This window comes from Bos grunniens, chromosome 12 (genome assembly GCF_055505025.1).
Source record: "Bos grunniens cultivar Pamir isolate PY7600 chromosome 12, Bosgru_T2T1.0, whole genome shotgun sequence".
NCBI classification, from domain to species: Eukaryota; Metazoa; Chordata; class Mammalia; order Artiodactyla; family Bovidae; genus Bos; species Bos grunniens.
Window position 1 is genome coordinate 24984292 of NC_141176.1, and position 21575 is coordinate 25005866.

Sequence of the window (21575 nt, forward strand, 5' to 3'; positions counted from 1 at the left end):
TTGAATCTGTGAATGCTTGTATAATTTATTATGAGTGAAGAAGTTTTATGGTTTTCACTATGAGAATAACTGATTCCAAGAAAATAAAGCTCAGTAATACCAATTAAGGGAGTCCCAGGTGTCGCTAGCTATAAAGAACCCACCTGCCAATGCAGGAGACATAAGAGACATGAGTTCAATCCTTGAGTCAGGAAGATCCCTTGGAAGAGGGCATGGGAACCCACTCCAGCTTTCTTGCTTGGAGAATCTCATGGACAGAGGAGTCTGGTGGACTGCAATCCATAGGGTCTGAGAGTCAGACACGATGGAAGTGACTTAGCACACACACACACAGTATAAATTAGTGGTAAGTAAACTTGCCCTTGGTTGGTTTTGAGAAGGTAGATCTCGTTTTAAAAAAATAATCTCTCTAGAGATAGTTCCATATTTTCCTCTTATTCTTAGCATAGAAGGAAATGTTATTTTTAAAACAGTACTTTCCTCTCCCTGGGCCCAACTGCCACTGTCAGAGAAAAATTGATATGTTTATATGATTCAGCATTAAGTGGAAGAAAGGATCTGAAAGGCAGGCAGAATGCCAGGACTGCACAAAACTACAGCTGTCCTGCAGTGAGTGTGGCTATTGAAAGGTGAGGAACCTCCACAGTTGGGCCTGGGCTGTATATGAATATTTTCCAGCATTTTATGTTACCAGGAACCCTAGTTTCTTTCAAGGCTTCTATATACCAATGACACATTATTTTTCATCTCAAAATTAGAGTTTTAAGAAACCGTCTAATTTTGGACTTTATTTGTAAAATCCCTTAAAGGTAGTGATGAAGCAAACATAACATTTTGAGTAAGATTTTTCTTCTGATAAAATATACATAAAATTGACCATTCTGACCATTTCTAAGTATGCAGTTTAGTGGCGTTAAGTGCGTCTACATTGTGCCGTCACCACCACTCTCCATCTCCAGGACTTTGCCATCCTTCCAAACTGGAGTTTATTTAGTACTCTTCCCATTAAACAGAAACTCCCCTTTCCCCTTCCTCTTAGTCCTTGTAACTTCTGCGAGCTTGCCTATTTTATTTACCTCGTGTAAGTGGAATCACAAAATTTACTTTTTGTGCCTGGCTCATTTCATTAGCATAACATCTGTAAGTTTCATTCATGTTGTCGTGTATGTCAGAATTCCCTTCCTTTTAAAGGTCGAATATTCCATCATACACACACACACACACACACATATACCACAGTTTGTCCATTCATCTGTTGATGGACACTTAGGTTCTTTCCACCTTTTGAATACTGTTAATAATGCTGCTACAAGCAATAGTTTGAGTACCAATACGTGTCTGAGTACCTGTTTTCAGTTCCTTTGTGTATGTACCTGGATTGCAATTACTGGCTCATATGGTAACTCTACGTTTAATTTTTGAGGAGCTGCCAACTGTTTTCCGTAGCAGCTGAGCCATTTTCCATTCCCATCAACAGTGCACAAAGTTTCTATTTTTTTCACATTCTTGCTAATGCCTGTTAGTTTCTGTTTTGTTGGTAATGTCTATCCTAAAGGGTATGAAGTGCTATCTCATTGTGGTTTAGATTTGAGTTTCCTTAATGACGAATGATGTTGAGCATCTTATCGTGGTGCTCATTAAGTAGCACCTTATTGGCCACTTCTATATTTTCTTTGGAGAAAGAAAATATTTGAGTGCTTTTCCCACTTTGAATTAAGTTGTTTGGTTTTTTATTGTTGTGTTCTTTATATATTCTGGATATGAATTCCTAATCAGATATATGATTTTCATGGAACATGATTTTTAATGGAAAGAGTCTAAAGAACTACATATATGTAACTTCTCCCTATTGTGTATATACTTTTCATATTTAAAATTCTGTGGAGTTTCATAACATACAGTCATAGAAGTAACAGAAATCAGATATTTTAAAAAATTCTTTGTTTCTAAAACCCACTAGTCTTAGATCTTAACTTCAAATGAATCATAATTAGTTTCTGGCAAGTATGCGAGATAACAGTCTGAGGTGTGATTGACATTCAGTGACACAGCATTTGTCCTGCAAATGAAATTTGAAGGGCCATTTGGTCTTTGTAGCTCTAGAAATTTGGATCACTGAAGAAAAACTAGCTGCCACCCCCTAAGTCTGTTTTTTTCCCCCTCAGTGTTCTCAAAAGCTTTCATCTGAAGCAAGAGAGCTGTCAAGTAGGTGCATTAGAAATAAGAATTTCAAAAACTTGGTTCTGGTTCTGCTTTTGACATAATTATATGTTGACAATTATTTTAAACCAAGTTATTGAAAATCCAGCAAAACTCTTAATTGAAAAATAAAGATTTTTTAAATATGTAAGACCTTTTGAACAGGATAAGGACGATAGTTTTAGTCTTACTTACATGAGGAATCAAAGGAAAAAACAAACAAACCCAAAACAAAAAGGCAAGCTCATAGATACAGAGAACAGATTGATGGTTGCCAGAAGTGGGGTGAGGGGCAAAATAGGTGAAGGAGGTTAAAGGTATAAGTTATAAAATAAATGTCATGAGATGTGATGTATGGCATGGTGACACATGATCATACTGTATTTTACTACATATTTGCAAGTTGCTAAGAGAGTTCAAGTTTTCATCGCATGAAAAAAATTATGTGACTATATGGTAACTAGACTTACTGTGTTGATTATTTTGCAATATGGACAAATACAAAATCATTATATTGCTCTCCCAAAACTAATATAATGTTATATTTCAGTTATACTTCAATTAGAAAAAAAAGGGATATTTTTGGAAGAACAGAGGAGAGAAAGGGGTAGGAATAGAGTAGAATGATCAGGAGTCAATGTCAAGAAATGAAAGTCTAGGTCAGCATTTCTCGGCCTTCTCTCTACTGCCTTTTGGGCTTGAATAATTCTTTGTTTATGGGGTGCCGTCCTCTGCTTATAGGATGTTTAGATCACCCTTGGCCTCTACCTACTAGATGCCCGTGGCACCTGCTCCCTCCTGTCTGGTCATGACAGCCAAAAATGCCTCCAGATATTTCCAGATGTCCTGTGGTGGCAAAATTCCCCCACCCCCTCCTTGAGAACTACTAGTCTAGGGTAGTAAGAGCCTGAGTTGAGTTCTAACAGCAGGATGTGATAAAAAGAGGAAAACAAATGGAATTTTTAGTAAACAAAATTTCCAAAAAAAAAAAAATTTCCAGTAATTAATATTTATTAAGCAGCTACTATTTCCCAGGTGCCAGCACTAGGTGACACAGTCGTTTAACACAAATACTAATAAAGTGTGTATTCAATGCAGATTTTATGCAAGGGATTGGAACTACAGAGAACAAGAAGATAGTTGCTGTCCTTAAAAGACTTCTTTAATAGAGAGACAGATGAACAAATACATTACAATCCCAAGTGAAAATACTAATGTGCACAAGCAACTGAGAAGAGAATTCTCTCAGGGAAGTCACGTGGGCTGAATTTGAGGGATGAACAACAGTATTGCCTCCTGGAGTGGGTTTTGCAAATGAGGCAGTGAATTGCCTGTGGTCTTTTAGTCGCTAAATTGAAGACCAAGTGGACGCAAAGCTCTCTCCAGACTGTTACCTCTGTCCAGGGAATAAAGCTCCCGGAACATAATTAAACCTGGGATGACTGCCCAGGGCAATTGTACACTTTCTCTGAGGCTTTGAATAGAGCAATTAGCACCTGGCAAATCCCAGAGCTGTGCCATTTTAGTGACAGTTTATATACTTCACATATTGTTTTAAATCATTAACAGATAAAGAGGTGTGTATCTCACTCCCTTCATAAATCAGACACACTGCCAAATTATATCAACAACACCTTGTTGATTTTGAAAAAGTTAAATAAGAGGCATGTTTGCATCCTCTGGTTAATAGGTTCTTTATTAACTGGTAGGTGTGCTGTCTTGGAACCTGGAAACAGATGGGGCCGTATGGCTTAATTTTTTAGAATGGCAGTATGTTGCTTCATCTCATAGCAGCAGTATTTGCTGTTAGGTAGGAAAGATGCAATTATTCAGTGGCAATTTACATAATATATATTCAACAGTAGTGGTGGCTCTTCATACTTCCTTAATTATTTACATTTAAAAAATTTTACACAGCAAAAGGAAGCAATGAGCATCAAAGAAAATTGCCAAAGCGTTTATCTTAAACTGCACCACATATTTCAGCTCTGCTTTTTCTTCACTGGCTTCTGTCCCATTAGTCACAATAGTGTTCAGACTTGCTGATGTCACTGCCCACTTATTTAATTTAACTAAATGTGATAAATGTGTTTACTAAAGATTTTGTTCGGAATTTTTTTTAAAGGTCAATACGGTCCTTTTGCATTGCGGTGTATGTTTTCCGATATGATTGTAAAATTACATTAACTTATCAAAAATAATTATTTATGTACACTAAAAGCTATGGAGACAGCTGAGATAAGATGCAAAAGCTCTTTTTTCCTCTCAGTTCAGAGAGAGCAATTCATGGTTATTCTACTTCATCTTATCTGATGTCTTGTTTTTGAAAAATATAAAATGTTAATGTGATAGTAACAAAATGATTTTTAGCTTTAGTACATTTGAATTACCAAAGACTGACACATGCACCACGATGGCTGCAGCTCCTTGCGAGCCCTGGCAGTATGGTTTTGAAGGGGTTCCTCGTCACTGCATCCCAAGCTTCAACCACCCACCTTCCTGCCGTCTCAAGTCTGACAGGGCTTGTTCAACCATATTTTCTTCCTCTCTCCTCACACCCCCAGCATTTTCTCTGAGCTGTGGATGATTCTGTCTTCTCAAGACCGCAGTCATCCATTTAGCACATATTAAGCACCTGCGATGGGCTTCCCTGGTGGCTCAGTGGCAAAGAATCTGCCTGCATTGAAGAAAACCTGGGTTCGATTCCTGGGTGGGGAAGATCCCCTGGAGAAGGGCATGGCAACCCACTCCAGTATCCTTGCCTGGAGAATCCCACGGACAAAGGAGCCCTGCTGGGCTACAGTCCATGGGGTAGCAGGGAGTCAGATACAACTGAAGAGACTTAGCAGCAGCATCTAGCACCTGCTACATGCTAAGCCCCATTCTAGGAGTAGGGGGTACAGTTGGGAACAAAATGGACAAAAATCCACATCCTAGTATAGCCTGCGTCGTGGTGGGAGAAATGAGACAATAAACAATAAAAATCAATAATATACAAAACAATCTTGAAAGAGGTCAGCAAAGTTGGAGGACTCACACTTCCCAGTTTCAAACTTATTACAAAGCTACAGAAATCAAAATAGTGTGGTATTAGCATAAGGATAGTTAGAACAATGGAACAGAAATTGAAAGCCCTGAAATAAAACCAACCGTCTGTGGATTTATGGCTGGCTGAGTTTTTGACAACGGTGTTAACAGACCACTCCATGGGGAAAGAATAATCTCTTCAACAAATGGTGCTGAGATAACTGGGTATACACATGCAAAAGAATGAAGTTAGACTCCTGTCCCACACTACACAGAATTAACTGAAAATGATCAAAGACCCAAATTAAAAAGCTAACACCACAAAACTCTTAGGAAAAAAATGTAAGGGTAAATAATTATGACCTTGAATTTGGCAACAAGTTCTTAGATAGGACACCAGAAGCACAAGTAATAAAAGAAAAAGTAAATGAAGGGGATGTCATCAAAATAAAAAACTGTGCGTCAAAGAGCATTATCATGAAAGTAAGAAGACAATATACATAAAGGGAGAAATATTTGCATATCATGTAATCTTGATATCTGTATATCCAGGTTATATAAAGAATTCTTACAGGGCTACACAAAAAGACTCACAGTGCAGTTTTAAAATGGGCAAAAGTCTACAAGCAATAAATGCTGGAGAGGGTGTGGAGAAAAGGGAACCCTCTTACACTGTTGGTGGGAATGCAAACTAGTACAGCCACTATGGAGAATAGTGTGGAGATTCCTTAAAAAACTGGAAATAGAACTACCTTATGATCCAGCAATCCCACTGCTGGGCATACACACCAAGGAAACCAGAATTGAAAGAGACAACGTGTACCCCAATGTTCATTGCAGCACTGTTTATAATAGCCAGGACATGGAAGCAACCTAGATGTCCATCAGCAGATGAATGGATAAGAAAGCTATGGTACATATACACAATGGAGTGTTACTCAGCCATTAAAAAGAATACATTTGAATCAGTTCTAATGAGGTGGATGAAACTGGAGCCTATTATACAGAGTGAAGTAAGCCAGAAAGAAAAACACCAGTACAGTATACTAATGCATATATATGGAATTTAGAAAGATGGTAACAGTAACCCTGTATATGAGACAGCAAAAGAGACACTGATGTATAGAACAGTCTTTTGGACTCTGTGGGAGAGGGAGAGGGTGGGATGATTTGGGAGAATGGCATTGAAATATGTATAATATCATGTATGAAACGAGTCGCCAGTCCAGGTTCGATGCACGATACTGGATGCTTGGGGCTGGTGCACTGGGACGACCCAGAGGGATGGTATGGTGGGGAGGAGGGAGGAGGGTTCAGGATGGGGAACACACGTATACCTGTGGTGGATTCCTTTCGATATATGGCAAAACCAATACAATATTGTAAAGTTAAAAAATAAATTAAAAAAAAAATGGGCAAAGGCCTTGAGCAGTCTTTTCCCCAAAGAAGATATATAGATGGCCATCGAGCATGTGAAAAGATGCTCAGCATCATTAATTGTTAGGGAAATGCCAATCAAACCACAGTGAGACAACACTTCACGTCCTCTCAAGATACACTGCATTCTTTAAGTTGATGCCAGTTTTTGAGCAGATAAACATGAATATATTTTAGATTTCCTACACTGTCGTAGATTTTTTTGAATGAGAAGTTGAACCTAAACAGGAAAAGGCTTTGTCGTAATATGGAATACTGTATGCAGCACTTTAAAAGAATGAAGTAGATTTACATAATGCTCACATAGAAAATGGGCTTCCCTGGTGGTTCAAAGGTAAAGAGTCCACCTGCCAATGCAGGAGACGTGGCTTCGGTCCCTGGGTTGGGAACAGCCCCCGGAGAGGGTGATGGCAACCCACTCCAGTATTCTTGTCTGGGAAATTCCATGGACAGAGGAGACCAGCAGGCTGCAGTCCATGGGGTCGCAGAGTCAAACACGCCTTAGTGACTAAATAAGAACAACAACATAGAAAAGACCCTTAAGTTGCAGAATGATTAAATGTTTTTAAAAATTAAAACGAATACTGTATTTTTTTTTGTGAGGATCTGTCTATATGTGCACATGCAGAGGAAAATATTAAAAAATAAGCCCAAAGGGGTAATAGTAGTTATACCAGGAAGGGCATGAGGATTTGGAAATTGTAGTTGATGGCCAAATGAAATTTAACCTTGTCCATGTTTTAACTTTTGTAAGAATAATAGCTTAATGAGGAACTTATATAATTAGAGCTGTAAAGTGCCTTGACTTGTTTATGTATGACTAGAAATAAAATGCCTCTGGGTTTATTTTGCTTTCGTTTTAGCAATTACTCTGAAACTGTTGACAACCAGCTGTAAAAATCTGTACAAGGAGTGCTCAAAATCTGTTTTTTTTCCTCTTTTCCTTCAAACTATGGAACAAGAAAGTATTGTAAGTGAAATAAACATGCAACTTAGAATTAAAATTGAAAGCTTAGTATTACTCTGACTACCACAAAACTTTAAAAACAAAATATTTACCAACATGAAAATGCTTATAATATTTCATTCATTGAAATAGGCAAAATATAAGACATATCTGTGAACTAATCCTATTTTAAAATATGTTTATTTAGAACAAAGATTTTTAAATTCTTAAAAATGTTTGCAAGTGATTGGCATTTCTCTGTGAATGAGCAAGGGTTTTGGGGGTTTTCTTTTTAGGAAATTTCTTTGTGTGTGTTTTTAGGTTGTTGTTTGTTTTTGTTTTTCTTTTTCATGAACGTAAAGTGTTTTTAAAATCAAAATGCCCTATCTTAATTAAAATCAAAAGGAAGGAAGAGAGAAGGGAGGAGGAGACACAGGGCAGGGCAAGGCAGAGCAGATGGGAAATTCTTATGCTGGTCCGCTGCCTCAAGTATGAGTATCATGAGTGTTGTGTTTTCACTGCTTTGATGTTTAAAATACAGATCGACAACATGTGTGTATCTCCATGATATTTAATTTTGTTCATTTGTTTTTCAACTTTATAAAAATGATTTAACCCTCCGTGTAGTCTTTTAGGGTCTAATTTGTTTTTCCATTTAACATGGAAGATTAATCTTTGTCAGTATAGTTAGTATATTTTGATGACTATATGATATTTCACTGTGAGGTTATTCCATTGTTTATCTGTTCATTCCCTAGCTGATGGATGGGTTGTTTCCAGATTGGTGCTATCTTGAATAGTGCTACTATAAATGTTACAGTATATGCAATAGTGTCACTTAGGACGTGCGTGCTGCGTGTGTGCTACATCGCTTCAGTCGTTTCCAACTCTTTGCAACCCCACAGACTGTAGCCTGCCAGCCTTCCCTGTCCCTGGGATTCTCCAGGCAAGAATACTGGAGTGGGTTGCCATGCCCTCCTCCAGGGGATCTTCCTGACCCAGGGATCGAACCTGCATCTCATGTCTCCTGCATTGGCAGGTAGATTCTTTACCACTAGCACCACCTGGAAAGCCCGTTACTTAGAGTGGTGCCTCCCAAATGGTTTTCACTATAACTCAATAGGAAATACAGATAGCTCTGTCTCTCTCTTACTTCTCTCTGTGTATTTGTATACCTAACTATCACTTCAAACTTCTAGATATAATATTTTTCCCTACTCTGAGCAACGGAGAAGGCAATGGCACCCCACTCCAGTACTCTTGCCTGGAAAATCCCATGGATGGAGGAGCCTGGTAGGCTGCAGTCCATGGGGTCGCTGAGTCGGACACGACTGAGTGACTTCACTTTCACTTTTCACTTTCATGCATTGGAGGAGGAAATGGCAACCCACTCCAGTGTTCTTGCCTGGAGAATCCCGGGGACGGGGGAGCCTGGTGGGCTGCCGTCTATGGGGTCGCACAGAGTCGGACACGACTGAAGTGACTTAGCATAGCATAGCATACTCTGAGCAATGGTTCTGATAAAAATCCAGTATATTTTTTTAGAATCCTGATAGAAATCCAGTGAACTGATTTTATTAACCATTTCTATCTGAGGTTTGAAAACTAGTCTAGGACATATACCAGGTTGTGGAGTTGCTAGGTCTAAAGATATGCAACTTTCAGCTTCACAAGATGATAGCAAATTGTTCCCAAAGTGCTGATCAGCCTATTCCTATCAATTTTTGTTAATCACGTTTCTTTTTTAACTTTTTATTTTGTATTAGGGTACAGCCAGTTAACGTGTTAATCACATTCTTATCAACACTTGGTATTTCAAACAAAATTAGGTTTTCAACAAGAAGTCTATTAACTTAATGAACAAGTGAGAACATGTTAAGAATTTTGACTTATGTTCTAATCTTATGACTAAAAATTTCTAGCCAAATAAAGTGCCAGAACTTCTAGAAGACTGAACTACACTGAGTTGTTCTGTATTCTTTTTGAGATCTTGCTTGGCAAATGCTTCACATATTCTTTGCTTGAAAGTACATCTTGCTGTTACTCTATTTGCTTTGCTGCTCAAGTATGCAAACAGTAATCTCTCTCAGTTGTGGTCTCAGTGCTTGATTATTTTAAGGTTCAGCATCCCTGAGATATTATCTGCTAAGTAACAGTTTAACTGACTGAGAAAACAGATACGTTGTCCTTGATATAGTATGACACGCTTCATTTGAAAAAGATGAATTTTTATCGGTAGTTTTGATATCAGTTTAAAGCTCAGAGGCTCAGTGAAATAAAAGCAGGCTGTTTGATGAGAATAAAGCAGGCTGTTTGATGAGAAGTTTCGGTTGATTATGTCAAAATGTGTCCTTTTGTAGAACCAACCTGACATCTAAGGCTTCTATTAAGAACCTAGTTTAGCTAGTTTGTGGGTCTTGTCATCACTTGTAAGGTTGAGAATGTCTTTCCTGCTGTTTTTACACTTGCCAGGGGAGTGCCTCTTTTCGTCGGGGCACTTTCCCTTGGCTCCTGCTGTGTTTCATGACTCCTTGGCACATAAAAATCTACTTATTAGTCTAGATTCAGTGACTAAATCTACAAACGGAGAATTTTTGCTCTGCACAGTGATTGACTTCATTATTCACAGCTATCCTCTTGGTTAATGGGCCATCACCTGTCACCCTGTAAGGCACCTTCCTTATGTCTGTCTGGACTAGGTGACCCCAACAGGAGGTAAACTTCCTCCAGTTTAATCTTTCAAGTCAGTGGTCCAGTTAAGCCTAATCACCCAATAATGCCATGTTGTATACATTGCAGTGATACTGTCCTCATCATTGACAGAATCTTTCCCAGCACTGCTTTGCACCTTCTCATTCTTCTGGGTGTGAGTTTTTCTAGCTTGAAAATGAACAGGGCTTGTTACAGTGGGTGAGCTCACTTTGACTCCAGCACAGATTCCATTTTTTGTTTTGTTTTTAATTTCTGGAATTCTTCCTCATTGGCGAGGATCCAAGCTGTAGACTTAAAGAAGCCCTTGCTTGTAAGGTGGGAGTTTACAGATGCCCGATGGAGTGGAAGGAGAAATTGACAACGCAGAACTGTTAGGACTCCTAACATTGTTACACCACCGCCATGGAAGTGGTGTCGTTTGCTCAGTTACATCATAGCTACCTTTTCAGAGATTCCACCTGGAGGAAAATGTAACAGGTTGGAGCAGTTCAAGTTCACGCCTCACGGTCCATCCACAGGTCTTGCAATAGGGAAACTGCCCCAGGGGTGCCAGTTACAGATGGTGGGTCTCCCTGGCCCTGGTTCACTGAAGCAAATAGACTGCTTCTGGGCTGACCCAGAGCTTTAGACTCTCTATGATAAAATCACTCTTTTGTCACCTATGTTTAAAACGAAAATAAAGCAAAACCTTCCCATAAACCATTTGGCAAAGCCAAAAATATCCCCTTCCCCTCCTTGTATTTTTAAGACTCTAAATATTTTGAAATAGTTTAATGGGATGGTTTCCTGACTTAGATTCTTTTAATTCCTTAGGTAATGAAGACTTTAAATCTGGGAAGCTGTATATGGTTTTAGCACAGCACAGCACCCATCACACAGTAGAGACTCAATAAAGATGTGTTGACTGATTCAAAGAATGAATGAAAATGTACAAACTACCTACCATTCATAAAATAAATAAATCACATGGATATAATGTACAGCACAGGGAATGTAGTCAGTGGTATTATAACAACTTTGTATGGTGTATAATCTATAAAAATATTGGATCATTATTGCACACCTGAAACTAATATAGTATCGTATGTCACCTGTACCTCATAGGAAGGAAGGAAGGAAGAGAGAAAGAAAATGTTGAGAATTATTTCAGGATGGCTTCACAGCATATATTTTAGAGGGCTTTTGGGAAATAATCCCTACTTCTAGCAATGCACCTAAGCACAAGGGAGGGTAGTAACTTGCTTTTGGTCCTACAGGGCAAAGGGCCATTCATTCTGTCGATTTGCATTTCTCAGAGGAACAGAGTGGGAAGAGGAAAAGGGGAAGGTGACTTGTGTGTTTACCGTAATTACAGGCTGGAGTTTTGGAAATGAACTTAAAAATCTTTTTTCGATTAAGCTCCTTGCACGTTACTTGTGTGTTGACATATGAAACCTTCTGAATGAAAAATAGGGAAAGTTTTGGAGAACCATGTCTCTGTGCTGTGCGTGGTGTGGCTGTCATGCATTGTTCCTGCTGTTTCACCGCACCACATCCCCTATATTTGGGCCAAACTGCGTTTATTGAGAAACAATAAAAGAGGGAGGGAGGGAGGGAGAAAAAGAGGATGCATGTTTTGGATTTCTATTCCTAAACACTCATCAGGGTTAAAAAATGAATGAGATCCAGGGTGTCCTGGGGTGACTTTATAACAATGAGAAGGTAGAAATATACTTCTTACCTACAAAAACAATTTCAAAACATCTATTTAGAAAAAGGGAAATATCTGTTTTCTGAGTTTGAACTAAGCTATTCTACATGGATATCATCTGATAGAATAACAGAGTTTTCTGAAGGATACACTGGGAACATTTTTTAAAAGTGGTTTATTAACTGCATCAGTAAAATAATACCATATTGCTTACCCAAAAAGCTGGCACAGTTGTAAAATTCTTAAAGTTTTAAAGATGTTTGGTGTTTTGATGGGCGATGTGTTTAGAAGATAAAGCCTCCCCAAAGCTAATTTGATTTGTTCTGCAGTTTGCTAACAATGGTGTTCTTTAGTGCCTAACCAAAGTGTTCCGATGATGAGATGGCCAGAATACATTTTTAAAGTTAGACTTGCATTTTAAAAGTAGCAATGTAATGTGAGATCTCTTAATTTTACTAAGGTGTCTAGATTGTTACTATCAGATATACTTACAAAAGTAAAGTTTAACAGTTCATTCAAGGAACTGCAACATAGACAACTTGGTAAGTATTTATTGACTGATAGGATATTTTTCCTGAAAAAGCTGTATGTGAATCAGATTTTTGTCCATTGCATCATAATTTTACATTTAGTATGATTCGTCTTGTAAGAAAAGGAATCTCCCAAATTTATATTTGCATCAAACCCAAATTTTCGTAGATCAGAACTGCTTGGAGTAAGGGCCCCTTTAAGATGCCTTGTGTTGTGTAAGGTCTCGTTTATTCTTTTTGAGGTTGCTAAGGTACAGAAAGTTTGACTTTTTTTAAAGGGCAATAGTTATTCACCAGTTTATAAACAGTTAAGTAAAAATAGATTTCTAAGGATCTTCAATTTGTAAGTAATAAATCATCCACGTTGAAATAGTTGACCTGGATTCTATTTTACTTAAGAATGTGGAATGTTTTATAAACACACCAAGAGTTACAAATATAGAAGAGAGGAAATAAAGAATTGCACTCTCAGTACTATGCAATATACATTGTGCCTATATGAAATTTTAGTCAAAGCATTCTATTACATAACAGTAAAGCATGTTAGAATTGGGTCTAAATTAAGACTAGGCTCTGAATAACACAAAGTCTACTTTGTTGCAACCCTATTTGGTCCTGTGAGTTGTTGTTGTTCAATCACTCAGTCTGTCTGACTCTTGGGACCCCATGGACTGCAGCACGCCAGGCTTCCCTGTCCTTCACTATCTCCTGGAGTTTGCTCAAACTCATGTCCGTTGAGTCAGTGATGCCATCCAACCATCTCATCCTCTGTCATCCCCTTCTCCTCTTGCCCTCAATCTTTCCCAGCTTCAGGGTCTTTTCCAATGAGCTGGTTCTTTGCATCTCGTGGCCAAAGTATTGGAGCTTCATTTTCAGCGTTAGTCCTTTCCAGTAACTATTCAGTGTTGATTTTCTTTAGTATTAACTGGTTTGGTCTCCTTTCTGTCCAAAGGACTCTAGAGTCTTCTCCAGCACCACAGTTTGAAAGCATCAGTTCTTCAGGGCTCAGCCTTCTTTATAGTCCAACTCTCGCATCCATACAGGACTACTGGAAAAACCATAGCTTTTGACTGACTTCACCTGCAGTTGCAAGCCTTGAATTGACCAGAGTTCCGAAATAATTACGAGACAGGTTCTGCTAGTGTAATAGTTGTCTGGGTGGGGAGACAGTTTCTTGGTGCTTCATACTCTGCCATCTTTTAGAATCCTCTTCCTTTAGTCTTTTTAAAGACTGTCCCCCATGCCTCTGCCACCACCACCTAATCTAGTTTGAATAGTCAGCTATTTAGTCTCTTCAGCTTTTTCCCCTTCTCTCTCATACTTTCTCCTTCTCCTCTTTCTTCTAATTCAATGGGTCTGTTTTTTTTTGTTTTTAATAAAATCTTTTGGTGGTCACAAGTTCTTTTAAGAATTTGAAGAAAATTACCTATGGATTGATTGCCTTGAAAAATCCATATATCTCCCAGTAAGAGCCGATAGTTGAGACCCATTGTTATTATTGCTTAGTCACTCAGTCACGTCTGATTCTTTTGAGACCCCATGGACTGTAGCCTACCAGGCTTCTCCATTCATCAAACTTCCCAGGCAAAAATACTGGAGTGGGTTGCTATTTTCTTCTCCAGGGGATCTTCCCGACCCAGGGATCGAACCTGTGTCTCCTGCATTGGTAGGTGAGTTGTTTACCACTGAGCCACCTGGAGGCTCCTCAGAGGTCCATTATTGTTATTGTTTAGTCACTAAGTCATGTCTGACTCTTTCCAACCCCGTGGACTGTAGCCCATCAGGCTCCTCTGTCCATGGGATTTCCCCGCAAGAATACTGGGGTGGGTTGCCATTTCCTTTTCCAGGGGATCTTCCTGACCTAGAGATCAAACCCTTATCTCCTGCATTGGCAGGCAGGTTCTTTACTGCAGAGACACCAGGGATGCCCTTCAGAGATGCCCTGAAATCCCACCATGGGAGCCCTTGTTATAACGATGCATGTCTGTCAACTTCCCTTGACACTCTGGGCAGGAGGTATTCTACCCGAGGCTCAGGATGCTCACTAAGGGACTGGTGAATGGAAACTTCCCTCTCATAGACGTGTAGGAAGTCTTTGAATGTTGTTAGAAAAACCTCTTTACCAGAGTGTGAAATCATGACACCGTTTCCATATTTATCCACCAACTGGCGTGTTTATCCAATGACATTAAACTGGTATGTGTATGAGGTAGTTACTTATACCTTACAAGACAAACCTGTGACTGCCATTCATTTGGAACATGTAGGGATGACAGGCTAGTTTAAGTGAGGACTGATCTGAATACGTCTGTGTATTTGTGTATGTGTGTGTTTTAAGTCTGGTTTCTCTTCAATAATATGACATGATATATATGTGATAATAGTAATAATAACAGCCAACTATTTTCTAGATAGATGTTCTTTGGGGTCTCTTTTTACCTTTCAAAGCCATATTAATTACTGATACATGAAAGAGTGATAGAGAAGTAGTCAAGAAAAAGTCTGTTCCTTTAAGGGGGTTAAATGTTCTTTTGGAAAGTGTGTTCAGATTCTAAATTTCTATAGTAAACTGTTCTATAGAGGGGATACCAAGCTGTACTTCATGCTGGCTATGGATCAGAGGACCAGAATTGACAAGGTTACTCAGTACTCTGTGATGACCTGGATGGGTAGGATGGTGGGGATGGGAGGGAGGTCCAAGAGGGAGGGGATATATGCGTACATTTAGCTGACTCACTTCATTGTACAGCAGAAATGGACACAACAATTGTAAAGCAATTATACCTCAATTTTTAGAAAATAAAATGAGGCTTCTTCAAAACCCCTAAAAATTGATGAGGTTGAGAAATTAAAAAACAAAACAAATAATGAAATAACAGTGTTCTGTCCTGGATGTTTCCAGAGTGGCCCTTGCAGAGCCTGGTTGGTGATGGAGACTTTTCTTGTCTGGGTTGACCAAGAAGCAGTGCCCTTGAGGGACTGTTCAGTGGTTCCATATGCTCCAGAGCAGACAACCAAGGTATCCACCTTAAGCAGTAATTTTTGAATTTTATCTTCTTCAGGATTGAATTCACCAGTTGGATCTTCCAGTGAGGCCAAGTAAGTGGAAATAAGATTGAGTAACTGGTAACAGAAGTTCAGTTTAAACTAACAACTTAAAGTCTCATTTCTCCCACACTTTTATCCAGCCAAATTAGATCTGAGTGTGGAATAATGTACAGTTAAATCATGGTGAGTAGACATGGTTAGTTCTGCTTTATTCCCACCCCCTTTTTTTAAATTTATTTTTTAATTGGAGAAAATTTGCTTTACAACGTTGTGTTGATTTCTGCTGTACAACAACGCAGTCAGCCATGTGAAATGTTAGTTGCTCATTCATGTTGTGACCCCTTGGTCTTAACCCGCCAGGCTCCTCTGTCCATGGAATTCTCCAGGCAGGAATACTGGAGTGGGTTGCCATTCCCTTCTCCAGGGGATCTTCCCGACCCAGGAATTGAACCCAGGTCTCCTGCACTGCAGGCTAACTCTTTACCATCTTAGCTGCCAGGGATAGCTGTTCCCTCCCTCTCTTAAGCCTTCCTCTCCTTCCCTGACTCCACCCCTCTGTATTCTGGGAGCACCAGTGGGCTGCCTGTGTTACAGAGCAGCTTCTCACCGGCTGTCTGTTTCACACGTGGGTAGTGGGTCTATATTGATGCTACTTTGTCCATTCATCCCACTCTCTCCTTTTCCCGCTGTGTCCACAGGTCCGTTTCCTACATCTACGTCTCCATTCCTTCCCTCAAATAGGTTCATCAGTACCATTTTTCTAGATTTTGTATGTATGCGTTAATATATGAAATTTGTTTTTCTCTTTCTGACTTACTTCACTCTGTATAACAGGCTCTAGGTTCATCCACCTCACTAGAGGTGACTCAAATTGATTCTTTTTATGGCTGAGTAATATTCCATTACTCATTATTCCACACACCACATCTTTCTTTTTTTTTTTTCTAATTTTATTTTATTTTTAAATTTTACATAATTGTATTAGTTTTGCCAAATATCAAAATGAATCTGCCACAGGTATACACGTGTTCCCCATCCTGAACCCTCCTCCCTCCTCCCTCCCCATACCATCCCTCTGGGTCGTCCCAGTGCACTAGCCCCAAGCATCCAGTATCGTGCATCGAACCTGGACTGGCAACTCGTTTCTTACATGATATTTTACATGTTTCAATGCCATTCTCCCAAATCTTCCCACCCTCTCCCTCTCCCACAGAGTCCATAAGACTGTTCTATACATCAGTGTCTCTTTTGCTGTCTCGTACACCGGGTTATTGTTACCATCTTTCTAAATTCCATATATATGCGTTAGTATACTGTATTTATGTTTTTCCTTCTGGCTTACTTCATTCTGTATAATAGGCTCCAGTTTCATCCACCTCATTAGAACTGATTCAAATGTATTCTTTTTAATGGCTGAGTAATACTCCATTGTGTATATGTACCACAGCTTTCTTATCCATTCATCTGCTGATGGACATCTAGGTTGCTTCCATGTGCTGGCTATTATAAACAGTGCTGCAGTGAACATTGGGGTACACGTGTCTCTTTCCCTTCTGGTTTCCTCAGTGTGTATGCCCAGCAGTGGGATTGCTGGATCATAAGGCAGTTCTATTTCCAGTTTTTTAAGGAATCTCCACACTGTTCTCCATAGTGGCTGTACTAGTTTGCATTCCCACCAACAGTGTAAGAGGGTTCCCTTTTCTCTACACCCTCTCCAGCATTTATTATTTGTAGACTTTTGGATCGCAGCCATTCTGACTGGTGTGAAATGGTACCTCATAGTGGTTTTGATTTGCATTTCTCTGATAATGAGTGATGTTGAGCATCTTTTCATGTGTTTGTTAGCCATCTGTATGTCTTCTTTCGAGAAATGTCTATTTAGTTCTTTGGCCCATTTTTTGATTGGGTCATTTATTTTTCTGGAGTTGAGCTGTAGGAGTTGCTTGTATATTTTTGAGATTAGTTGTTTGTCAGTTGCTTCATTTGCTATTATTTTCTCCCATTCTGAAGGCTGTCTTTTCACCTTGCTAATAGTTTCCTTTGATGTGCAGAAGCTTTTAAGGTTAATTAGGTCCCATTTGTTTATTTTTGCTTTTATTTCCAATATTCTGGGAGGTGGGTCATAGAGGATCCTGCTGTGATGTATGTCGGAGAGTGTTTTGCCTATGTTCTCCTCTAGGAGTTTTATAGTTTCTGGTCTTACGTTTAGATCTTTAATCCATTTTGAGTTTATTTTTGTGAATCACACCACATCTTTCTTATCCATTTATCTATAGATATACATCTAGGTTGCTTCTGTGTCCTGGCTACTGTAAAGAGTGCTGCAGTGAACATTGCGGGTACATAGGTCTTTTAGAATTGTGGCTTCCTCAGGGTATGTTCCCAGTAGTGGAATTTCTGGGTCATATGGTAGATATATTCCTAGTTTTTTTTTTTTTTTTTTTAAGAAATCTACATTCTGTTCTCCATAATGGCTGGATCTGTTTAATTCCTACCAACAGTGTAGGAGAGTTAGTTCCCTTTCCTCCACATCCTCTCCAGCCTTTGTAGATTTTTTGATGATGTCCATTCTGACTGGTGTGAGTTGATACCTCATTGTAGTTCTGATTTGCTTTTCTCTAATAATTAGTGATATTGAGCATCTTTTCCTGTGTTTATTGGCTGTCCATAGTGCTGTTTCCTTTTAAGTGGTTCTGTTTATTTAAAAAACTTGAAAATGAGAAGTTGTTTTGCTCACTCAGTTCGGGTTTATTGTAAAACTCAGTTGCCAGAAAAAGAGAGTACAGTACTGTTTTTGTGCTGTGAGTGCGTGAAGTGGACCACGAGTGAACCGGAGAAGGCATGGCCCTGCTGCTTCTTTCCTTCCACCCACAGAAGGAAAGCTCTAATGGTCAACAGATGGCGTTTGTGGATGTCTGGCCCCATGAACCCCCGGATGCAGGAGCCAAAAATGGTGGTAGACCCAATCACACCACGCGTATGTTTTCACTCTTATTCCCTGGGGCTGATAAAAATAATGCTGGAAAGAAACAGAAAGCTGGAGAGAAAAGTGGGCACTGTGCTATAATTGGTAGATGACATTTGTCATACAAAGGACCGGTTTGACAGCCATGGAGAGAAGTTGTTTTGCCCCGGTCCATGTGATATATCTTCATGGGTGAAAAGCTTTACTTTCAGACTCCCCAGTGGTAGCAGCATAGCACCAACAGCTGAGAGAAAAGTACTGTTTCCCCTTTGCACTCATACTTACGCTCCCCTGAAACAGAATTTGAACAAATATTTAAAGGTGCAAAATACTATTTGAAATGAACGTTGTAGTAATATCTTGGCATAATGGCCACAAAATACTTCATTGCTTGGCAGAAGAGAGGTGTAGAGGCAAGTGGCCATTAGCATCGAGGAAGGCTTGTTTCACTCAGTAAAAGCAAGTGCAGTGGACAAAGAAGTATATTCTTCATGCTATTGGAAACGTGTCGTGGAAATGTGGTGTTTCCATTCCTTTAGCACAAACAAATCGTTCGGTTTCACTTTAAAGTGGGAGAAAAACAAGCCATGCGGGGGATTACGTGTGGTGGTTGTGTAATCGCTTGTGACACCACAGCCATGGGATCATGGACCCAGCGCCCAGACCCTCCCCATGAGGCTGAGCCCTTCTTGATCCACAGATGAGGAAATGAGGGGCCCTGGAGAGAATGCAAGACTAGTTCAGGATCACACAGTCGGTCCATGGCAGGGTTACAGTTTCCTTACAGAAGTGAGAGTTTAACCACAAAAAGCTTATTAGAAAGTTGTCCTCACCTGCCTAGCTAGGTTATCTTTTAACTGTGACTTAAAGCCTTCCTCGTGCAGCTCAGAGATCTTCTTTGGAACCTTCCAGAACCCCCTGAGTTGGGCCAAGGGTTCTTCCTCCTACGCCACTTATTGCCTCTCTTCTGTAGCTCTTGTTATATTTTGTAGATGTCATCTGGTTGTTTTTGTGTATCAATCCTGCGTGTACATTCATCTTCATAGTTTATTCTATTTCATTCTTCTTTGTACTTTATAGGAATGGAGTACGGACAAGCTTTAGTAACGCCCCCCACCCCCCGGCTCCTATTTGTGTGACAGTTTTTTAATGACTCCCCGGGATGCTATGTGTTAATTACTAAAATTATTATGTGTCTGACCAGTGGTATTTTCAGGAGGTTAGAGCTTGCTCTTGGTTAGAGCATATAGTCTATGTGAACCTAAATTATCTGACAGAAGAAAGCCATTTTGAGTCAGATTGATGCTACTGGACAGACTTGGGCAGGGTGGGGGTGGCCTGCACGGTGGGTGTCAGTGATGACCAGCTGGAGATAAGTGAGGACCCTTTGTTCTACTAGTGGCTACAGTATTACAGGAATGAGAATGGGATAACCTTTAGGAACCCTAAACTGCACCCCTGGACAAATGGGAACCATTAACATTGACAGGAACCTGAAGCCTTAGTGTTACTGAGAGTCCAAGTTTGATATGTTTTTTTGCACTTAGTTTTCCTATTAAAAATATATACATCAAACAAGTGTAGAGAATCATATTTTGAACATCTTTGGACCCACCAATCAGCTTTATTAGACCTTAACTTTTCTTAAACAGAACCTGCTGCTGCTGCTGCTAAGTCGCTTCAGTCGTGTCTGACTCTGTGCGACCCCATAGATGGCAGCCCACCAGGCTCCCCCGTCCCCGGGATTCTCCAGGCAAGAACACTGGAGTGGGTTGCCCTTTCCTTCTCCACTGCATGAAAGTGAAAAGTGAAAGTGAAGTCGCTCAGTCGTGTCCAACTCTTAGCCACCCCATGGACTGTAGGCCACCAGGCTCCTTCATCCATGGGATTTTCCAGGCAAGAGTACTGAGTGGGGTGCCATTAAACAGAACCTAAATTTATGTATTTTCAATTTAATTTGTTTTTATTAAAAATTTTTATTAAAGTTTGATTCACAATGTTGTGTTAGTTTCAGGTATATAGCAGAGTGATTTGGTTATACACATATATGTGTGTATGTATCAGAGAAGGAGATGGCAGCTTATAGTGTTCTTGCCTGGAGAATCCCAGGGACGGGGGAGCCTGGTGGGCTGCTGTCTTTTCGGATATGACTGAAGTGACTTAGCAGCAGCAGCAGCAGTATATATGTACGTGTGTGTGTGTGTGTGTGTATACACACACATACATACATACATGTACATATGGGCTTCCCCAATGGCTCAGCAGTAAAGAATCCACCTGCCAGTTCAGGAGACGAAGGTTCGATCCCTATGTCTGGAAGATCTCCTGGAGAAGGAAATGGCAGCCCACGCCAGTATTCTTGCCTGGGAAACACCATGGCCAGAAGAGCCTGGCAGGCTACAATCCATGGGGTCACAGAGTCAGACCCAGCTTAGTGACTAAACAACAACTATTTTTATATATTCTTTTCCAGATTCTTTTCCCTTACAGGTTTTTGCGAGATATTAAATTTAATTCCTTAACTATAACCTTTTGGTATTTTGTATTCTTTTCCTTCCCTATCCAGAGGTCACTATTATGAATTTGGCGTTTGTTACTCAGAGATTCTAAAGTTGATTCTTTGGGGCCTCCCCACTAAGGCAAGGGCTCTGTGTGATGGAACAGGAGCTGTGTCTTGTGCCAATAAAACCATAGTTTTGGAGCCATGGTGAGACTCATAAAGATTTGAAATGTGGCAGTGAAATCAGACTGCAGAACCAGGGTTCTCAGACCCTAGATTCTTGACTAGTTGGAATTTCCCCAGGGGACAAGGAGGGACAGTGGACCCCGAAAGTCACTCATCAGGGTACAGCTCACACAGACATGGCTTGAGGAAATGTATCATTTAGGAGTAATGCTTTTCAAACATTTTTCTACTGTAACCCACAATAACAAATTTTGCAAAGTGACCTTCGATACTTGGCGCACATGCACACACACACACACACACACACACACATACACGGAACACGTACCTCCAAA

The 21575-nt window shown here is 39.8% G+C and overlaps 1 protein-coding gene across 4 annotated transcripts in view; it reads left to right on the plus strand.

Annotated features, from left to right (window-relative positions):
- Positions 1 to 21575, plus strand: part of SMAD9 (SMAD family member 9) — a 66280-nt gene that overhangs the window by 14952 nt on the left and 29753 nt on the right. The gene's annotated exons all lie outside the window — the stretch shown is intronic.